The following is a 7,500-nucleotide window of genomic DNA, read 5'->3' as shown; positions in this document are numbered from 1 at the left end:
TCCTGTTTCACTATATTTATTCAATGTATTCAGTGCTGGTGTGGTGTTCTCCAAAGGCCCACACAATTCCCTATTATCTGTGCTGGTGGTGGATGGAGCATATTGTAAGAAACTACTGCATTTCCGGACTGACAAGATGAGATTCAGTCTAATGTCCCAGACAGTGATCTCATCAAGATAACAAGCAAAAGGTCCATGCTGTGGCCTCAGCCAGGACCAGGAAGCAAAGTGAGGTGTGAATAACACCAACCAATTGTACTAAGGGCCTTTGAGAACCATCCTAGGCAAGGGGGCAAGAAAAATATAACCAAAATCACCAAATAGAACAACCCAAGGTTGGCAGACTTTTTTGCATTAGAAGCCTAATTAATTTACATTAAAGTGTAGAGGGTACTTTGAAACAGTATATGGCTAGAGTTGAGATGCGTGTGGTTCAGACCTACACTACTGAGTATGTTTCATATGTTTCCTTACAGCCTTTATCTGGAGTAAAAAAGACTGACTGCTGCAGGAAGCAGAGAAACATCTTTTTTTTTTACAATAGTGTGCTTTCTTCGTGACACCAGCGGCAGAACTGCGATTCTGATTCACCCTGCATGGCATCAGTCGCGCTTAATATTCAACACATATGGTTCAGATTGTAATTCTCCTGAAGAACCAGTCCACAGAGTCTGTCCCTCTCCATTACAATGCCCCTCGGTCCAGCAGAACGACGACGAGGAGAGGGATAAATAGCCACTGAGGGAGGAGGGAGGAGATAAAACAGGACGAGAGATGAAAGGAGAATAGAATACCGCTCAGAGGAAGGGACTTAGATTAAGGCTGTAGGGAGACTTAAGAGGGGAGGAGAGAAAGAGAGAGGGAGAGAGATATGGAGAGAAGGAGGAAGAGAGAGGTATATATGGAGAGAAGGAAGGAGCAAGAGAGAGAGAGAGAGGTATATATGGAGAGAGGGAAGGAGAGAGATACAGTATAAAGAGAAGGAAGGAGAGAGAGAGAAAGAGATGTATTGAGAGTGAGTGGAAGTGCAGGAGAGTATGTGAGAGAGGAAAAGAGAGAGAGAGAGAGAGAGAGAGAGAGAAGAGAGAGAGAGAGAGAGAGAGAAGAGAGAGAGAGAGAGAAGGAGAGAGAGAGAGAGGAGAGAGAGGAGAGAGAAGGTTTGGGTGCGAAGGTTAGAGAATTGTGTGAGAGAGAGCAGGTTACAGAGAGAGGGAGAGTTAGAGAGTGAGTGAGAGTGAGTGTTTGTTTGCTTGCTTGTGTGTGTGTGGGGGGACAGAGTGAGAGAGAGAGAGCGAGAGAGTGTGTTTGTTTGCTTGCATGTGTCTGTGTCTGTGTGAGAGAGAGAGAGAGAGAGAGAGTGTGTTTGTTTGCTTGCATGTGCGTGTGTGTGTAAGAGAGAGAGAGTGTGTGTGTGTGAAACTGTCTCATCTGTGTGTTCAGGGTTAAATTGAGAAAGGTCAGAGTCCTCCCTGCTGAAGCGCCTGCAAGTTGCTAGTTAACCTTTTCAGATTATCAATAACTACATACACCCACATACACCACACCCACAGACACAGACACACACACACACACACACACACACACACACACACACACACACACACACACACACACACACACACACACACACACACACACAGTGGGGTGTCTGTGTCTGTGTGTATATGTGGGTGTTTGTACTGTATGTAGCTATTGATAGTCTAAAACTGGTGTGTGTGGGCTGAGGTGGACATTACTGGGTCTGTAGAACACCGTGGTCTTTCTATCTGCACTAGAACACTGAGGTCTTTCAGGTCCGCTGCTAAAAAAAATACACAGCCAATGACCAGCTCCCCCGCCACCCACCCATCCTCTCCTCCCCATACTGGAGAGAGTGGTGCAGGGAGGGACCCATCCTCTCCTCCCCATACTGGAGAGAGTGGTGCAGGGACCAGGGAATTCTATGGGAGTGCAGGATGAAAAGCAGAGTGCCTCTTACACTCTGTGGGTAATTCAGGGGTCCAGTTCCACTACTCTGTATAATTAATCAGGCCATCTGTGGGACATACTGTACTTCAGAGACTGGAGGACTGTTGGCGCAACTGTGTCAAATTGACTAGTCCTCCGCTTATTTGAAGGTCACAGATATATTTGTGTACAGTAATATTATAGAATGTTAGATTTAGAGTTGCATTTCCTAATGTCACTGAATGTGACTGATGCTACAGAGTGTTTATTAAAACACTTCTAATATTAGAAGTTTTTTAATAAACACTCTGTATTAAAATCTATTATAGATTAATTGTACTGTACAACAGTATTACAGTTTTTCTCAATTGTTTACACACAAAAACTGGTACTTGAGACACAATGACCACAACATGTAACTAATGCACCAACCCTCTGAACCAATTCTGCTAAACTACAAGCACAATACCTGCTTTACAGTACACTCAAATTGCAGTTCTAAAATACACTTTTTTCACAACACTACACACAATTCTCTGTATTTGGCACAATTTTCATGAAGAAAATCTGTTGTTTTCACAAGGAACACACTGCCATTCAAATTCTAAAGTTAATTGGCCTACTATGCACACTGACTCATCACATGGGCAAACACCTGTTACACAGTTTTACAATTAGCAATCAGAGCTTTAGCATAATGCTTGTGATGTGGATGAGGTGCTGTGGCCAGACACAAACAGAAGAGAGGATGCAGCATATATATTTTTTTTTTTTTACTGTAACTGTATACAGTAAATTCTTCTGTTGTTTTGTATGTAGACCACTGTCTGTGCAACTTTATGTTGGTTGGGATGTACACTTTGTACATGGTTTTTGTGGGTGGGAAATAAATATATTTGTTAAAGTGTATATGTGTGTTCTGAGTATAAAAACAATATTCTCAAATATTTTACAACACACTTATGTATGTACTGTCTGTAGTAAGTGTAACACAGAACAAAAAATTCCTTAGTCATTATAATGAATGGAGAAGAAGTGTTTTCCATTCATCATATGATGGCTTGTGTTTGTCATTTGAAAACAAAATACCATTTTGAGAAGAAATAACATTGTTTTGAATGTAAAGTTTCATTTTGCAGGAGAATTGAGGGGGTTTGCCCATTGTGTGTGTGTTTTGATTTGTGTGTAGAGTTCTGAGAGTATGAGGCATGTTTCAGAAAATGTGTGTAAACAATCGAGATAAACTGTAAAATTCAAACACATCACTACTGTCATTATGTCTTGACCTAGTCCATTCAATCATCAACAGTGCATATTATTATACTAGCAGTGCATATTATTATACTAGCTGTGCATATTATTATACTAGCTGTGCATATTATTATACTAGCAGTGCATATTATTATACTAGCTGTGCATATTATTATACTAGCTGTGCATATTATTATACTAGCTGTGCATATTATTATACTAGCTGTGCATATTATTATACTAGCTGATTGTTTGGAAGGAACTGAATATTTTTGTTATAATGCCTGTTCGTTTGTGCGTGTGTGTGTGTGTCTGTGTGTGTGTGCGTGTGTGTGTGTGTCTGTGTGTGTGTTATTGTCTGCATCTCTGAGTGTGTGTGTGTGTGTGTCTGTGTGTGTGTGTCTCGCTCTCTCTCTCTCTCTCTGAGTGTGTGTGTGTGTGTGTGTGTGTGTGTGTGTCTCGCTCTCTCTCTCTCTCTCTGAGTGTGTGTGTGTGTGTGTGTGTGTGTGTGTCTGGGTGTGTGTGTGTGTGTGTGTGTGTGTGTGTGTGTGTGCTCTCTCTCTCTCTCTCTGTGTGTGTGTGTGTGTGTGTGTGTGTGTCTGGGTGTGTGTGTGTGTGTCTGTGTGTGTGTGTGTCTGGGTGTGTGTGTGTGTGTGTCTGGGTGTGTGCACAAGGAATGTCTGTCTGTCTGGTTGGCTGGCTGCCTGTGTGAGTCGAGGCTTAAAGCAGCCCAGTGTCCTCGGGCAAGAGATGGATTAGTCATGTTGTTGAATAGCACAGGGGCAACTTACAGGCTGGTGTCCAGGGTCGAAGAAATATTACAGCAAATGTTGACAAAACGCCCATGTGTCTGTTAAGGTTCTCTAGCACGGCCATCGGCATAAATGGAGCACATGCAAGGGCAGCAAGGGAAGTTCATAAATAGCACATTGTACGGCACATATCATAAAAGCAGCAGACATTAAAGAGAGTGATTCACACCCATGGGTGTGAATACTCATATTATGATTTGAGTAACAGGGGGCCTATGACCCAGTCGAGTTATATGTTCTGAAACAGCCCTATTCTGATGTACATTTTCATCTCTGTACAGAAGCAAGCTAGGCTGCACTGCAAAGTATGGAGCCGTAATGGTTTTTAGTCAGAGTAAGGACAAAGAAACAGCAAGAACGCACAGTCTGTCTTTCACAAAAGGGAGTTCGACGTCTTTCAGCCTATCACATGGAGTGTAATTGGACTGAATTGTCAGGCCAAGACTCTATTCTCCAAGGTTATTAAGCGGCGGCGTGTTAACACCCCGCGCAGCGGCGGCAGCACAAATGAACTGGACTGTCAAACAGGGGCGTTTGGCGCAGAGCAGAATCTAAACGTGTCTGCTGAGTGTTTAGAGGTAATGAGGGTCGTGACTCACTGGCGACCTCAGGCAGAGCATCTGTGATGCCTGGAGCTTATCAGGCGGCTGTCTGCAAGCTGGCTGGCTGGCTGAAGGGGAGGCTGCTGTCTACCAGGCTGCTCTTCGGCTGGATGGATGTCTGTCTGTCTGACGTGGCTCTGTCTATCTATCTGTCTGTCAACTGTCTGTCTGTCTGATAGAGGTTGCTCTGTATGTCTGTCTGTCAACTGTCTGTCTGTCTGGTAGAGGTTGCTCTGTCTGTCTGTCTGTCTGTTTCTTATATAGGTTGCTCTCTGTCTGTCTTTCTGTCTTTCTCTTATATAGTTTGCTATCTGTCTGTCTGTCTGTCTGTCTGTCTGTCTGTCTCTTATATAGGTTGCTCTGTCTGTCTGCCAGCTTGTTGTCTGTCTGTCCATTCTGGTAGAGGTTGCTCTTTGTCTGCCTGTCAGTCTATCTGCCAGCTTTTGGTCTGTTTGTCTGATAGAGGTTGCCCTAATATCAGTTACTTCCATGTCACACTGTGCAGCAGAGATGCGTGATACAGAGTTGATGTGTGTGTGGGAGACGAGGGACAACATTTAATAATAATAATAATAATAATAATAATAATAATAATAATAGTAATAATAATAAAAAATGTATAGCGCTTTTCAAGACACTCAAAGATGCTTTACAGTTTGATATACACCATCAGTTGGGGCTCTCAGCAAAGCTTACACAAAATCAGAAGCTTACTATCCCTCAAGGAAACATCAGACGGGAGATGGGTATAAGCAACATTAGAGAAACATCTGTTACAAGAGCAGAGCAGTTTCATAGATATGAATGGACATGCAGATGGCTCATCATCATTCTGTGCTAATGATTACAGCTACTTAGCTGATGGGTCTAGTAACGATCCCTTTGCTCCATCCACTATGTCTGTGAAATAGGAAATCTCTCTGGGTCAGTATCTCAGTGTGAAATATGCACCGCTAATGTTCTACACAGAGAAGCAAAGTCTGGGATATTTTGAAGAATAGCATCAGGAATGTGTCAGAAATGGGTGATAGCTGCTGGCTGATATTAATATGTCCAACAGCAGATATCAATGAAGAACCTTGGAACACCTAATTGCTGCCTTACGTACTGGATGGACTCATAACAGTCAGTGAAGGCTACAGGCCTAAAGAAAGCCTAAACATTCAAGAGGTTTGCATGTTTGCTCATAGAGTCTCTAGTCTCTCTTAATTCTTGTTTTGATCTTATTGTGACAAACCCTAAAATATACTAATTATACCCACAACACAATCTCTGGTCTTGCCAACATGTCAAGAGATCTCTTAGTCAGACAAAACAACTCACATAACAGAAAATCCCTTTGCCACAGAATGCAACTTTTGTTTTCTTTTGGTCTCCTTTAGAGAACATCAGCTACTCATTTAGATGGAGCGCCTGTATTATTAAGTACATTTCAATTAAGGTCCATGGTCCATTTAAGCCACTCTATTGACTTTTAATGGATAACAGTTTCCACACAGAACACCGCTTTTGTCTTTTGACATCATAATAGTTATGTAATGCTATTGCAGGTGTTTATTTATAGAGTGACTTACAATGGCTTTTCAACGGCAGCTGGCTCCTGTCTTCTCTGCTGGTAGCTCAACAAATCATAATCAAAGACCAGAACTAGCTTTGTTTTTTAGACACTTTTTTTAGAAACTCAGTAATCACATACTCAGAAACTCAGAAAATCACATACTTTTTAGTAAGTTAATCTGACATCCATCACTGCCAGCATTCTGCCTGAAGGTATGCTGATGTACTGGTCCTGGTCTGGGCCAAATACAAGCCAGATGCAGTCCTGGTTCATCCCAGACTCAGCAGACGTCTGAACACGTACCTCCAAGTGGCATAACCTCTGCCTGCTCCTTTCACCAGAGAAGCAGAAACCCATCAACTCCCCTCACTTAAATGTCCCTCACCACAATCACCATTGCCAGCTGATGCTTCCTGATCGCTACTATCACGTGAAACCAGACTAGCCGCTGCTAAAATGTGACAAACCTGAGTCTGTCTGGAGCGCTTGCTGTCCAAATTAGACACAGATTAGATTACTCCATCAGCCTCCCACTGTCCCTCCACCCCAAGAGGGGGGGGGGCAGCTAATGAGCTCTGGAGATAGCCTCCGAGGGTGGGTGTGTGGGGGCAGATAGCAGACAGCCTCCCCAGGGCAGCGGGATGCCATGAAACCCAACGCCGCTAACTCAATTAGTCAACAGAGCTGGATGAAGAGATGGGAAAATGACACTCACGCGCGTGCATTATTTTCAGCACTGATGTAGCACCGTAATGCAGGACATGCATGTATGACCACTACAACACATCGCACTGCAGCACCTATTAGGACCAAACAGGGATTTGCTCCTCCGGGAGGGCAGGCAGGCAGGCAGGCACAGGCAGGCAGGCACGGTCCCTCTGCCATGCCTCCCATCTTCATAATGGCAATTAGGCAGCAGTCCACAAAACAAATGAAGGAAATGGCCTCTCCCTCCCCGCCCTCCTCACCCATGCTGTGCCATAGTAAGATGAGACACAGTGCCAAGGCTGCTCTAACGAGAGAGAGAGAGAGAGAGAGAGAGAGAGAGAGAGAGAGAGAGAGAGAGAGAGAGAGAGAGAGAGAGAGAGAGAGAGAGGGAGAGAGAGAGAGAGAGAGAGAGAGAGAGAGGAGAGAGAGAGAGAGGGAGAGGGAGAGAGAGAGAGAGAGAGAGAGAGAGGGAGAGAGAGGGAGGGAGAGAGAGAGAGAGAGAGAGAGAGAGAGAGGAGTAATGGATCTCTTGTTTCCTCTCTCTCTCAGCTTCTTCAGCACTGTAGCAGGGAACACAAGAATGCACACACACACACACACACACTCTCTATCTCTCTCTCTC

At 43.9% G+C, this 7,500-nt stretch overlaps 1 protein-coding gene across 2 annotated transcripts in view; it reads right to left on the bottom strand.

The window, feature by feature from the left end:
* Nucleotides 1-7,500, bottom strand: part of adcy2a (adenylate cyclase 2a) — an 80,090-nt gene that overhangs the window by 50,949 nt on the left and 21,641 nt on the right. The gene's annotated exons all lie outside the window — the stretch shown is intronic.

Source organism: Alosa alosa, chromosome 13 (genome assembly GCF_017589495.1).
Source record: "Alosa alosa isolate M-15738 ecotype Scorff River chromosome 13, AALO_Geno_1.1, whole genome shotgun sequence".
Classification (NCBI taxonomy): domain Eukaryota; kingdom Metazoa; phylum Chordata; class Actinopteri; order Clupeiformes; family Clupeidae; genus Alosa; species Alosa alosa.
The sequence above is the reverse complement of the archived record's forward strand: the minus strand, read 5'-3'. Positions and strand labels throughout refer to the sequence as shown.